Genomic DNA, 11,907 nt, shown 5'->3' on the forward strand with positions numbered 1-11,907 from the left:
GCCCCATCGTCGCTGATCCAGAATCCTTAGCGGTTACACCTTACCAACGTGATCCTTTGTAACGGTCTCGTAGTGTGCTTGCTAGCCATCTCACCTAAGGAAGTGTGATGAACAACTAGCGTAGCCCACGACTTGTGGGTAAAGTTGTGCAACCTCTCGAGAGTGTAAAACTGATATATCAGCTGTGCTCACAGTCATGAGCGGCCCAGATCCTCCGTCTGATTAGTGGGGTTATCAACCTTTGACGAGGGCGATTCCCCGGGTGGTTTTGGTTTGGATGGTTCTCAGTAGTTCTTAATGAATATTGATTAATTCTTATGCAATTTGGGTTATGGTAATTCATCCACTTGTAGTAATTAGCTTTAATAAAATTTGCCAAGACTAAAAGCTAATGCAGTTGAGTCAGCTAACCTTAGAGCCTCATGCTCGTGTTATACTTGTTGAGTACGAGTATGTACTCACACTTGTCTCTCTGCTCTTCTGTTCTACTTCGGATATCTTCGACTGCTGCTCAGTGCCCGGCAACGTGGAGGACTACGTCAGCAGCTTCGACGACTTCTAGGCGTTTGTCTCCCAGTCGACGTCCCTGTGGCGCCTAGCTCTTCATGTATCTCTTTTACGCTTCCGCAACTCTTGAACCGATTCTTGATTCGGTTGTAATAAAATAATTCATTTATGATTCGTTTACGATTTATATTAATGTTATTCCTGACATGTGTTGTGATATCTTGATAATCTGTTGTATATATGCGTGACTTGATCCTGGCGCATATATGATTGCTCGATTTATGTTCTTATAAATCGGGTGTGACAACAGGCCAAAGTACACAACCCTAGGTCTGTAAGATAGCACAGTCGACACGCCCCTGTTAGGCACAACCAAGGCACATCAATCGGCTAAATCTGATGCACCCTCGTCGACTAAGGCAAGCCGAAACACCAACCATCAGTTAGGCAAAAACATGCTGATAACTAAATCCAATCAGCAAGATCCTTCCTTGTTCTATCCTTGGAACTCTGTACCTTTAATATTCCTACCTCAGCCATTTTAACCTTAGGTGAAACCAAATCGGTTAATCTCTTCTGCTCATATATAGAAACTACTCATGCCGATTTCTCTTCTAAACAGAAATCAGCAGATTTCCTAATACTATGTAGATAGCTCTTTCTTTACCAATTCTATCAGCTAAACCCCTATTGCTTCCAATTGGCTCTGTTGTAATTTTCAACAACTAGCCGATTTCAGTTAATTGTCCACCTAAAGCTCCATTTAGGTTTAGTTTCAGATCTTTTTAGTTGTTATATGAGTGATATGCTAAATGAGTGCTGGATTGCAACTTTATCCTCAAATAAAATAGGTTTAAGAGTACACTTTGAATGTAATGTTGCATTGCATGTAGATATGACCACTTCCGTAGACGGTACCTACGAGATCTCCTAGGAGTCTGCAGAGGATGCTTCTAAAGACCAAGTGAACATCACCAAGGGATTATCTGAAGCCCCAAACCAAAGTTCGGAAGATAATAATACTAACATCCTTGACTCCAGTCCCACCAGTAAAGGCAAGCCCCGGACATAATCCCTACTTTATTTACACTGCAACCTATATTATTTATATTTATCTATGCATTATGTTTTTAGGAATTGTATGAGAAACCCTAGTTACATTTTCCTAGGAACCAATGTATTGAATACTAGCATTTGAGTCCGAATAGCCGCTCTGCTAATAGGACCGGTAGAAGTCGGGTGATTTCCTGTCACTCGCACGATATAGGAGTTGTAATGTTTACATTCCTGTAATCACTATAAGGATGACGGACGGGAATTATGTGAGGTATCATGGTTGAGATGATACCCCGTCTGTGTTGTTGAATTTGATAAGGTCGCAGTGTGTGGTAGCGGTGGTTAAGCGTTTGAAAGTACTAGCCACATGCCGCGAAATATGGTAAGCGGTAAGCCTAGTAACCAATCGGCCCGAGGAGTGGACATACCTCCCACCACTCATATTTGGTTCTTCTGGTTACTTGATTCGACGTGTGGGAATACGTATTACAGGGCAACCAGGAGTATGGTCATGTAGTCACGCTACAGACATACGTCCTGCACATATTGGATGTGCGTATGGTCCTGCAGTCGCTTGTGGTGGACCTGTCCACGAGTCGGAATGAAAGGCAAACGGTCGCTTCGGAACAATCGTTGGATGTTCCAAGCGTGTGAGTTAGGTTTACCTTGCAAGGTTGAAATTCGATTCAGGAATCGTCCGTTTCTCACGGAGATTGAGACTGCTTGATCCCTTTACCACATAGTAACAAGAGTAACTGTATGGTTATCAAAGATGATGATTGGCTAAAGATTCTACCATGCTTGATTAGCTCTAGGTGCTTATCTAGAATGGATAATCACATAGAACTTGGAAGCTAAAAGTTTAAAATAAGGACCTACTCTTTGTTGCTTTTCAGCTGAAAACCCTACCCAAAACCTGAAAAGCCTTCATAAGTCTAGTTACATGGCTAAGTATACCATGAGACGGGTAAGCCTTGCCGAGTATTAGTATACTCAGCCTTGCTAGTTATATGTTTTTCAGGTAATGTCTTTGAAGACCCTACTCTTCCCCTATCTTGGCCCTGTGCTCTTCCAAATGGTTGGTCCGTGGAATGGGCTCCATCCCCGGCCAACACTGATGATACCGAGTGATGTCGTGCCCGGGCTTAACATGACATCTGTCTTGACGGCGTGTTGTAAATCATCGCGTTTGTTTTTCCGCTGCCAAGAACCTTAACTTTAACGGTTTGTAATAATTTTACTAAATGTGGAACTTAGTACTACTTTTGGAAACTCTTGCAATGTAATTCCCTGTTATGTAAAATATGATGGTGACTGTATCTCTGGACTCATCTTCGTGTGAGATAACCTTATTCGATCCCGGAAGTTAGGTGGTTTCATCGGGACTTTACCCAACAAGACAAGGGGTTACACTGTTTTAAGAACGTTGGAGCCCTTAAGAGAGGACTTGCGTACTTGTGCCGGTGTAATTCAGGTTGGTTCTGCCACATCCGCCGCGACCTTGGATAGTCGCTCATGATAGTAATCGCATTTATTCCAACAAGATCGATCTGTTCGACTGGTTTATACCCAGTTTGTTGGATGGGCTCGCATGACGAGCTACTTCGACTACATCCTGAGTCGTTGTACTCAGGGTAGTTTCAGTTTTTTGCCAAAAGCACGGCAGACCCGCGGCGATGCCCGTATTCGCTCCCAACAAGTTAGATCCGTTCATCCGGTCCCTACCTAACTTGTGGAGCGCGCTCGCATGAGGAGCGACCTCAACTAAATCCAGAGTCGATGCACTCTAGGTAGCTTCATTTTTTCTCTGCCTTAAAGCTCGGCAATCCTGCGACGATGCTCGCGTTCTTTCCTAATAGGTTAGGCCTGCCCGATCGGGTTATGGCTAACTTATTAGAGGAGTTCCTACTTGGAGCTATGGCTACTTCCAGGGTCGCTGCACCCAGGGTGGCATCTACTACTTAGCCTCTAAGCCTGGATGACAATTCAGCCAAGGCACACACAAGTGGAGACGTCAAATAAAATATGTACATAAGGAAGTAAGTATTTGTTTTTCACACCCTAATCCTGCAGTACACTTTGTACTATCTGTTCTGCTATAGGTTGGGCTTCTTGGAGGTATCTGTCGAATTGGTCCTCGGTGCAATCCGCAGCCATGCCCTGCGCAAATATTTCTAGTTGCGCCTCCGGCAAAAAGGCGAGGGCATGGCTGACACACGCGACCGAGGCTTCTGAGAGGAATCTGACCACCTTTTGCGGGGCTCCACGAAGTCACTCTAGCAAGGGCCGCGGGCTCGCTTCACCTTCTTCTAGTGGATCCACCATGTCCACCAGCTCCTGGGCGGCTTCCTTGAGAATTTCCAGTTTCTTCTCCCACCGTCCCTTCTCCTCGCCCAGCGTCTTGATTCGCCGAAGGCAGTCGGCGAACTGCTCCTCAGTATCGGGGACTACCTTCTGCAGCCTCTCGACATCATCTGTACGACGATACAGCATATTCTTCACGTTAGTAAGCAGCTCTTCTTTGTATTTTACGATTTTCCTAAGCTTTGCGGCGAAGATATTCAGCGTCCAGGGAAACTCATTAAGGGAAAGTACCTGAGGGAAGCGAGGGCTTACCTTGGTGCGCTTTCTTTTGCTCTTTGAGCTGCTCCTGGTGCACCGCCTGTTGTTCCTTGAGGTTTTGCAGGTCGTTCCTGAGTAGCCAAGTCTCTCGAGTCCTTTCCTGTTTTAGCATGTCAAGCTCCCTCTGCAAATAGCAGTTCTTCGTCTTCTCGTCGGAGATGCGCTTGTCCAGAGCAGCTAGCTCTTGGTGACCACTCACAACCGCGCTCAGCTTCTCTGATTTCTTTTGGGAGTGATCACATTCTGCGCAACGGCACAGATTGAGTTAAAACAGCTTGTCAATACGTACAAGTAGAACAATACTCAGGTCTTACCATGGAAAAATCGTACAGTTCCTTGAAGTTTCTCTTGAAGGTCTTTATGTTCTCGGCCGTCAGCATGGGGTCATCCACCAGGTCGGTGTTGATGACATTTTTGTACCCAGGCTCGGCTTTCAGTATTTCACTAGGACTCCTTGATGTCCCGGCAGCTTCTTCAGGTGGTGGCTGCTGGGCACCTGCAAGTACAAATGTTTTCAGCACATTGCGCCTGGATCCCGGCAGCTAGCAGCGGGCGGTCAGATGCTTACCTACGCCATCCGTAGGAGCGGCATCAGGGGCCTCGACTTGTTCCTCGCCATTGGTTCCGGCTTCGCTTTGTTGGAGCTCGGGAGGCGGCAAGTCGGGCAGCGTCGCGTCCGCCTCGGGGGCTGGCTCCGTGGGCGTCGACCCACCGGGGGCTGATGGCTCGAGGGCTGGAACATCCGTGGCCGGCCTCGCGCCTGTAGACTCTGCTTGGGTTGATGATCCGGGGGCTGGGGTAGTCGCGGTCGGTTTCAGCTGGAGCTTCACGGCGCTTGCAGCCCTAATGAAGTCGAGTCCGTTATCATACAAGTTGGAAAGAGCATAATGTTTTTTGTGCAACCAGACGCAAACTTACAGTGCAGACTTCTTTTTGATGGCCTTCTTCACCCGCAAGGCCCGGCGCGGAGTACTCGTTGTTGGTGGTGGGGTTTCACCAGACTGTGGCGCGGCCCCTGCCATGGCAACTGTAACAGCCATGGTGGCAGATGGAGCTGATCCCACCTCTTTGGGCTCGGTCCTGGGCGGAGAAGCGGAAGGACTACAAATGGATATTGTCAGCTTGCAACAGTATAGACATTTGGCGATTCAACAAGGCAGAAAAACTATACTTGGAAGACTCGATTACTTGCGCTTTTTGCTTGCACACCACCCAACGACCCTGCGGGACCAAGGGCAAAGCTTCGGTCAACTCCACGGCTAGTCTGGGGGAGTTGTCCCTCCTCGCCCCTCCTTCGGCTTCCTTCTCCGCTTGGGGGCTCTCGTCCTCCGTGGACTCACTGCTGCGCAGAGCTGCAGCTACTCGAGCCTTCTTTGCTTCAGCGGCGGCGCTGGGGAGAAGGTGGTCCGGTCGAGGGATGTCGGGTTGCGGCGGGTAGCTCCGGTACAATTCCGTATGTCCCTGCAGAAGGTTCTCACTTAGTAGGGGCATAACAAAGGTTGTTCCCAACAGAAAGTAGTCGAATTCTCACCAGTTGTGGAGGGTTTCATGCGGAAAACGGTGCTGGAACGTAGGGGATGGCGTTCACGTCCAACAGCACCCACTGGACTCAGAGGAGCGCGGCTTCGTCTGATAGTTCCTCTGCGCACATGCGAGACGGATCTTCATTCCCTGCATACTCGAATCCAAGCTTGTGGTGCTGTTGGATGGGTTGAACTCGATGCTTGAAAAAGGAAAACATGACGGATGCGCCGGTCACTCCCGTCAGTTTATGAGCTTCTATGGTTCTTAGCAATTCCTCGACTTGGTCCATGTCCCCCCTGGATAGCTCGATGTTCCACTCCGGCCTCACGACAGGTGGATTGTTCATCTTTTCTGGGAGATGGGGGGCATGGTTTTTGACATAAAACCAGTGGTTCTTCCACCCGGAGATGTTGGAGGAGAATTTGTATGATAGGTACTTATCGCTGGCCTGCTGTCGCAGTTGGATGCCCGCGTCCCCTACAACGGATGGATTCTTTGTGGTGGGCTGTGGTTTGACACGGAAGAGGAAACGGAAAAGATCCCAGTGGGGTTCGATTCCAAGGAAGGCTTCGCAGAGATGGATAAAAATCGAGATGTGGCAAATGGAGTTCGGGTTGAGATGATGGAGCTCAAGCCCGTAGTAGTAAAGGAGGACACGGAAAAAAGGACAAGAGGGGAGGGCCAAACCCCGTTCGGCAAAATGGTAAAATGTGACGATTTTGTTAACATTTTCCATGGGGGAAGGTTCACGGAATGAGGGGCGCCAATTGACAAGATTTTTGTCTTGCAGCAAACCCTCAGAGACAAGTTTATTAAGATCATTGAGGGAACACTTACTGTGTGTCCACTCCCCAGTCGGCGGCTGCGCCTCTTTCTTCTTCCCTTCTTTCTCTGATTTCTTGGGCGCCATCTCCGGATCCGCTCGCCACGAGTTGCTCGGGGGCTGTGGGGAGAGGAGCGGGGAGATCTTGGGGGGTTGGGATTTCTCCGGGCGGGTGACGGCGGAGCGCGGCTATGTTTGGGGATTTTGGTGGTTTTTGGCAAATTGCAGATTGGAAGCTCAAATCTTTTCTCACTATCGCTGCGGAGTTAAATAACCAGCAGTTGGGGAAAAGTTTACTGTTTTGAAGTTGAAGAGTCATTTTTGGGAATGTTCCAAAGATGAGGGGTCATTTGGTGGACTGTTTGGATTAAATATTCGATTAATCATTTTTTCAGGGTTAATTGGCCCCAAAAAAGGGGTTTTTCGAATTCGTGATCTAACTTCCATCATTTGTACCATCACATTGGTAATTTACCATGTGGACAATTTTAAACTACGTGCCACGGTTTTTGGATCCTTATCTCCAATTTGAGGGATTTGGATTCAAGGCTCGGGGGCTGTGGGGTACGTGGCATCGACTACTTATTTTTTCAAATTTGTTTGAAAAAGTGAGTAAGGAAGATTCAAGACTAAAGTGACCCTCAGCCTGATTCTCCAATTCAACCTAAGGCTCGGGGGCTACTCCATATGGAGTGCGATTTTTCAATCGCACACCATATTAAAAATTTAATTCGGGGCATGAGCACCTCATAGCTTCGATGCAGCCAGGGAAGTGCTCGAAGAAGGACTTCAAGACAGATCTTCAAAAGAAGTTGAAAACTACTTCGAAGGTACTCGATAAGCCTGCAGTACTCAGCTACGAAAGAGCTCGGGGCTTGTCAGACCCGGGGCCACGGGACTGTGTACATAACGTAGTTTAAAGAGGTTTAAGAGATTAAGTCCGTCTTATCTCTTATTCATCTTGTTTATCTCTTATTTATCCCATTTAAGTAGGGGATAAAGCTAACCGATACAGAAGGAATCTACTCGAGATATGTTCTGGTACGATTCATTAGCTGGTGTTGGTATCCTTGTAACCCTGACCTCTCGGATATATAAGGGAGGACAGGGACCCTCTCAAAACGAGATCTCTAGATCATTCTACACCAAAGGCAATACAAATCACCATACACACCAAAGGCAATACAAATCACCATACAGGACGTAGGGTATTACGCATCTTGCGGCCCGAACCTGTCTAAGTTTTGTGTTCCTTGCACCTTCGAGTTCCTGATCTCGGCGTCTCCTCACCAAAACTTACCACCTTGGGTATATCCCACGGTGGGCAGCCGGTAAAACACCGACACTCACCTTCTGCCGCCAACAGCCGCGCCGTCGTCAGCTCGCCCTGCTCCTTCTCAGACCACGACAGCCCCCTCTATAGCTTCGCCTTGATCCCATGAAGCTCACCGGCCTCTCTATCGCCGCCCTTAAGCACTGCATCCACCTCGCCGACGAGCTCCCCCTTCGCCGCCGTCCCGGGCCGCCCTGGGAACCCGTCCTAGCTCTCGACAAGGTGACCAATTGTACCACCTTACTCTCCTGAAGCTTTTCCCCCACCTCTGATCCACCGCCGGTGAGCCGTCACGCCGGAACACCGTCACCGTGGTTGAGCTCCATCGCCGCGCCTCGGTTCACCACCGTTCCATCCCTCCGGCCAACCCCGACCTGCACATCACCCCTAGCTAGGACCGCCCTAGTCCCCTGAACCTTCCTGGCCGGTTCCCCCTTGCCGCCGGCGACCGTCGTCGCCGGAATTTGGCCGGCACATCTCAGCCTCTGTGTTCCGACGAGCCAAGGACCCAATTGCAATGATTTAAATCTTTCCGAGGGCCTGGCTGCAAGATTCCAGTCCCTCCCCTCTTTTCAAAATCAGTGATCTTTAGAAATTTGTAGAAATTTGTAGAAAATTTAGAAAAATGTCAAACTAGTTGTTTGAATCCTTGAAGTAAATTCTACAACTTTTGTTACTAGAGTTTGATTTGAAACCAAATACTTTTTGAGTTATTTTAAAACTTAACAAAAGGGTATCTTGAGCATACCTTGTGCATGCTAGCTCTAGTGTTTGTGATTTTTGGTATATAGCCTGTTTCCGGTATGAGTAAGCTTGTGTGCAAATTTCAAGTTGTAGGATCAAGAACACCGACTAGAGGGGGGGTGAATAGGCAGTTTAAGACTAAAATCAACAACACTAGAGAAATTTAATTAGTAACAAAAGAAAGCCCTATGTCAAGCTACTACTATCTCTAGAAAGGTATGCAACCTAGGGTGACAAGATACAATTCAAGCTCTAGTAGAGTAAATTGCTCAAAATAAAATAACAATTAAAGTGAGCAAGAGAGATAACCAAGCTTGACACACAAATTTATCCCGTGGTGTCGATGACTTGCGGGTCACCCCTAATCCACGTTGGGGTGGATTCCAAGAATCAACTGCTCCTCTATCAAGAACCTCTTGATCTTGAGCCGGCTTGAACCAAGGAACCACTCCACACCTTGATTCCACTAGAGTTGCTCTTCACCACTCCGGTAAGGTGAGCACAAAACCTCTCACAACCGAAATCGGGGCTTCTCAACAATCTCCTTCAAGAAGCACACGAAATCGCCTTCTCCAAGCCGTCTAGGGAGCGGCAACTCCCAAGAGTAACAAGCCAATGACCCTTGCTTGAAGATTCCCTAGTGCCACAAAGCTCAAACTCTTGATGCAATGCACTAGGAAGCACTCTCACTCTCAAAAATGCAAATCCTTAGCAAGTGTGTGAGAGAGAGGGATGTCTTAGCTCTATAGTATCAAGAATGCAGTCCAAATGGCCAAGAGTGTGACAGTTTGTGTACTTGTAATGTTAGACATATATTTTGTTAGTGTGAAATATGTGTTGTTTGTATAAAGCTTATGAGTGTTTATGTGAAGCTTTTGAAAATTTAAAGTGCAAGTAAAAAGGGTATTTTTGTAATTACAGAAAAAATCTAGGGTTGTTTTTGCAAAATGTATTTGGAGAAGGATAATTTCGAAATAAGTGAAAGGTGGTTTTGTAAACATGTTTTTCTTATGTTATTCCTTGTAAAAAAATATATATGTTTATTTGAAAGTTGTATTTGAAATGTGTGTGTGTTGAAGTGTGTAAAAATTTTTGGTAAAATGGTGAAAATAAGGGTATTTATGTAATTTTATAAAAGTACAAGTCCTTTTATGCAAATGTTTGATTTACAAAAGTAACTTTCAAAATTACTCAGGACTAAAGTTTAAAAGTGCGAGTCATCATGACATGTCTATCCAATCATTATGACGAGTCTATCTCGTCTTCATGACATGTCATAAATGCTTGCATTTAGGTCCTGAATTTTATAAAATTTCATTCTTTAGGACGAAAGCAATTCAAATCTGATTTTTGTTCAAAGATTCACGTGTAAAAATATAAGTTTTGAGTTTTTGAACTTGAGCCCTAAAGCAATGTTGTAGAGTTTGAAAAACTCTCCAACTTTCGTTTTGGGCATCTCTCCATTAGGGTTTTAAATCAACGGGAAATTTTATTTTACAGATAGGCCCTTGCAGTTTTCTATATTTATGCATAGGTCCTTGGGAAATCTCTTTTCCCCTTCTCCTCTGTTCCCTTGTCCCTGGCCCTTATCTTCTTCCCCACCGGTAGCACAGCTTCCTCCTCATCCACTCCCTCTCTCTCTCCTCCTCCACTCGGTTCGGCACGGGCGGCACAGGAAGTAGGAAGCGCACGCGCAGGCGCTTAGCAAGCGGGCCGGCACAGACACGCAGGTGCACAAGCGGCGACGGCGGCCGGCGCTGGGCCAGGCGCGCGGCTCAGGCAGCAGCGGGGCCGGGCGAGCGCGGGGGCCCCGAGCGGCGCAGGCAGGCGGCCCAAGCAGCAGGCAGGCTGGCGGGCCCAGGGCTGCGGCCGCAGGAGCCAGGCGCGCGCGGACGGCTGCAGCTCGCGGCGGGCGGCTCGGCTTGCGGTGTGCGGGCCGGCGCAGGTGCTCGGAGGGAGCGGGCTCAAGCGGCTGCAGCAGGCCGGCGGCGCGCGGACGCGTGGCCCAGGCGGTGAGCGCTTGGGACTGGGCGAGCCCGAGGCAGGTGGCGTGCAGGTGGGCGCCGGGTGTGTGGGCGCGGAGGCACAGGAGCCAGAGTGGATCCAGGAGCAGGCGCACGTGAAGTGGAGCAGCACGCGGCTCAGACGGTGATGGTGCTGGAGCAGAGCGCGTGGGAGCAGACCGTGCAGGTGGAGCCACGACGCAGGCAGCAAGCGACGCAAGTGGGTTGGTGCGCGGCGCTGGCGACGTTGAGGTGGAACAGGGTAGCGGCCACAGCAGGCAGAGCAGCTCGGCGCCGAGCGGGTGGCGCGAGTGTGCACGCGATGGCGCACGGAAGTTGACGGTGTGGGCAGATGTTGGGCGGAACACGCGCGGAGGGCGCTGGAGGCGCGGTTGGCGCGCGCGAGTGGCTCGGCCGGGGCAGGAGTAGGCCCAGGTGGCGCGAGCACGCGTGGAGGCGCGCGGGGGTGAACCAGACGGGGGAAACAGGCGATGCAGGGCGGCTTGGTTGGAGCGCGGACACAAGGAGTCGCCGAGGGTGTGGCAGATGGGAGCGCGCGGGTGGAGCAACGCGTGCGCGGCAGAGCAGAGCAGCGCGCAGCTAAGGCACGGCAAGGCCGAAGCGAGCGCATGACCAACAACGGAAGAAGGAGGAAGATCTATGCAGGGCAACGACGTGCATAGCGGCGGCGTGCAGCGCATGGCGGAGTTCCCGCTGGGCGAGCTCAGGCCGCGGCCGAGTTGGTGGGCAGGAGGGTCGCGCGTGATGGACATTTGAGGCCATCGAGGAAAACGCAACGGAAGGCACGACTCTAATGCAAGCAAACCACGGTCCTCGTGAAGGCGGAGGAGTGAGTATGGCATGGCGAATCAGAAAGGGAAGCTGCAAAGCAAAGACAGTGGTCGGGCATGACGAACTCGGAGGAGATGCGGTGCAGTCAGGTCAAGGAGGGTTTCTTCTTGTGCGAGCAGAGGTGTTCGGTCAGCCAGGCTTTGGCATCGCATGTGCGTGGGAAGAGGAAGTTCAACCTGTGAACAGGAAAACCCTAGGGTTCGCAGAGAAGTTGGTATAGCGAACCCATTCGGCTCCATCGTCTTACTCCATGATCCACGACATCCAACAGTTCTTACCCTCGTGGATCGCTCAACCGCTATCACCACGAATCACCGTGAAGACTACTTCGGCCATTCTCTAACCACTACAATCCCCGGCGAGCTTCTTCGTCACTCATGGAATCTCGTCATCGTCGAGCTCTTCTCGTCGCCAATCCTGTTCACCGCGGGAATTCACTTTCC

The sequence above is a fragment of the Panicum hallii genome, chromosome 2 (genome assembly GCF_002211085.1).
Source record: "Panicum hallii strain FIL2 chromosome 2, PHallii_v3.1, whole genome shotgun sequence".
NCBI lineage: Eukaryota > Viridiplantae > Streptophyta > Magnoliopsida > Poales > Poaceae > Panicum > Panicum hallii.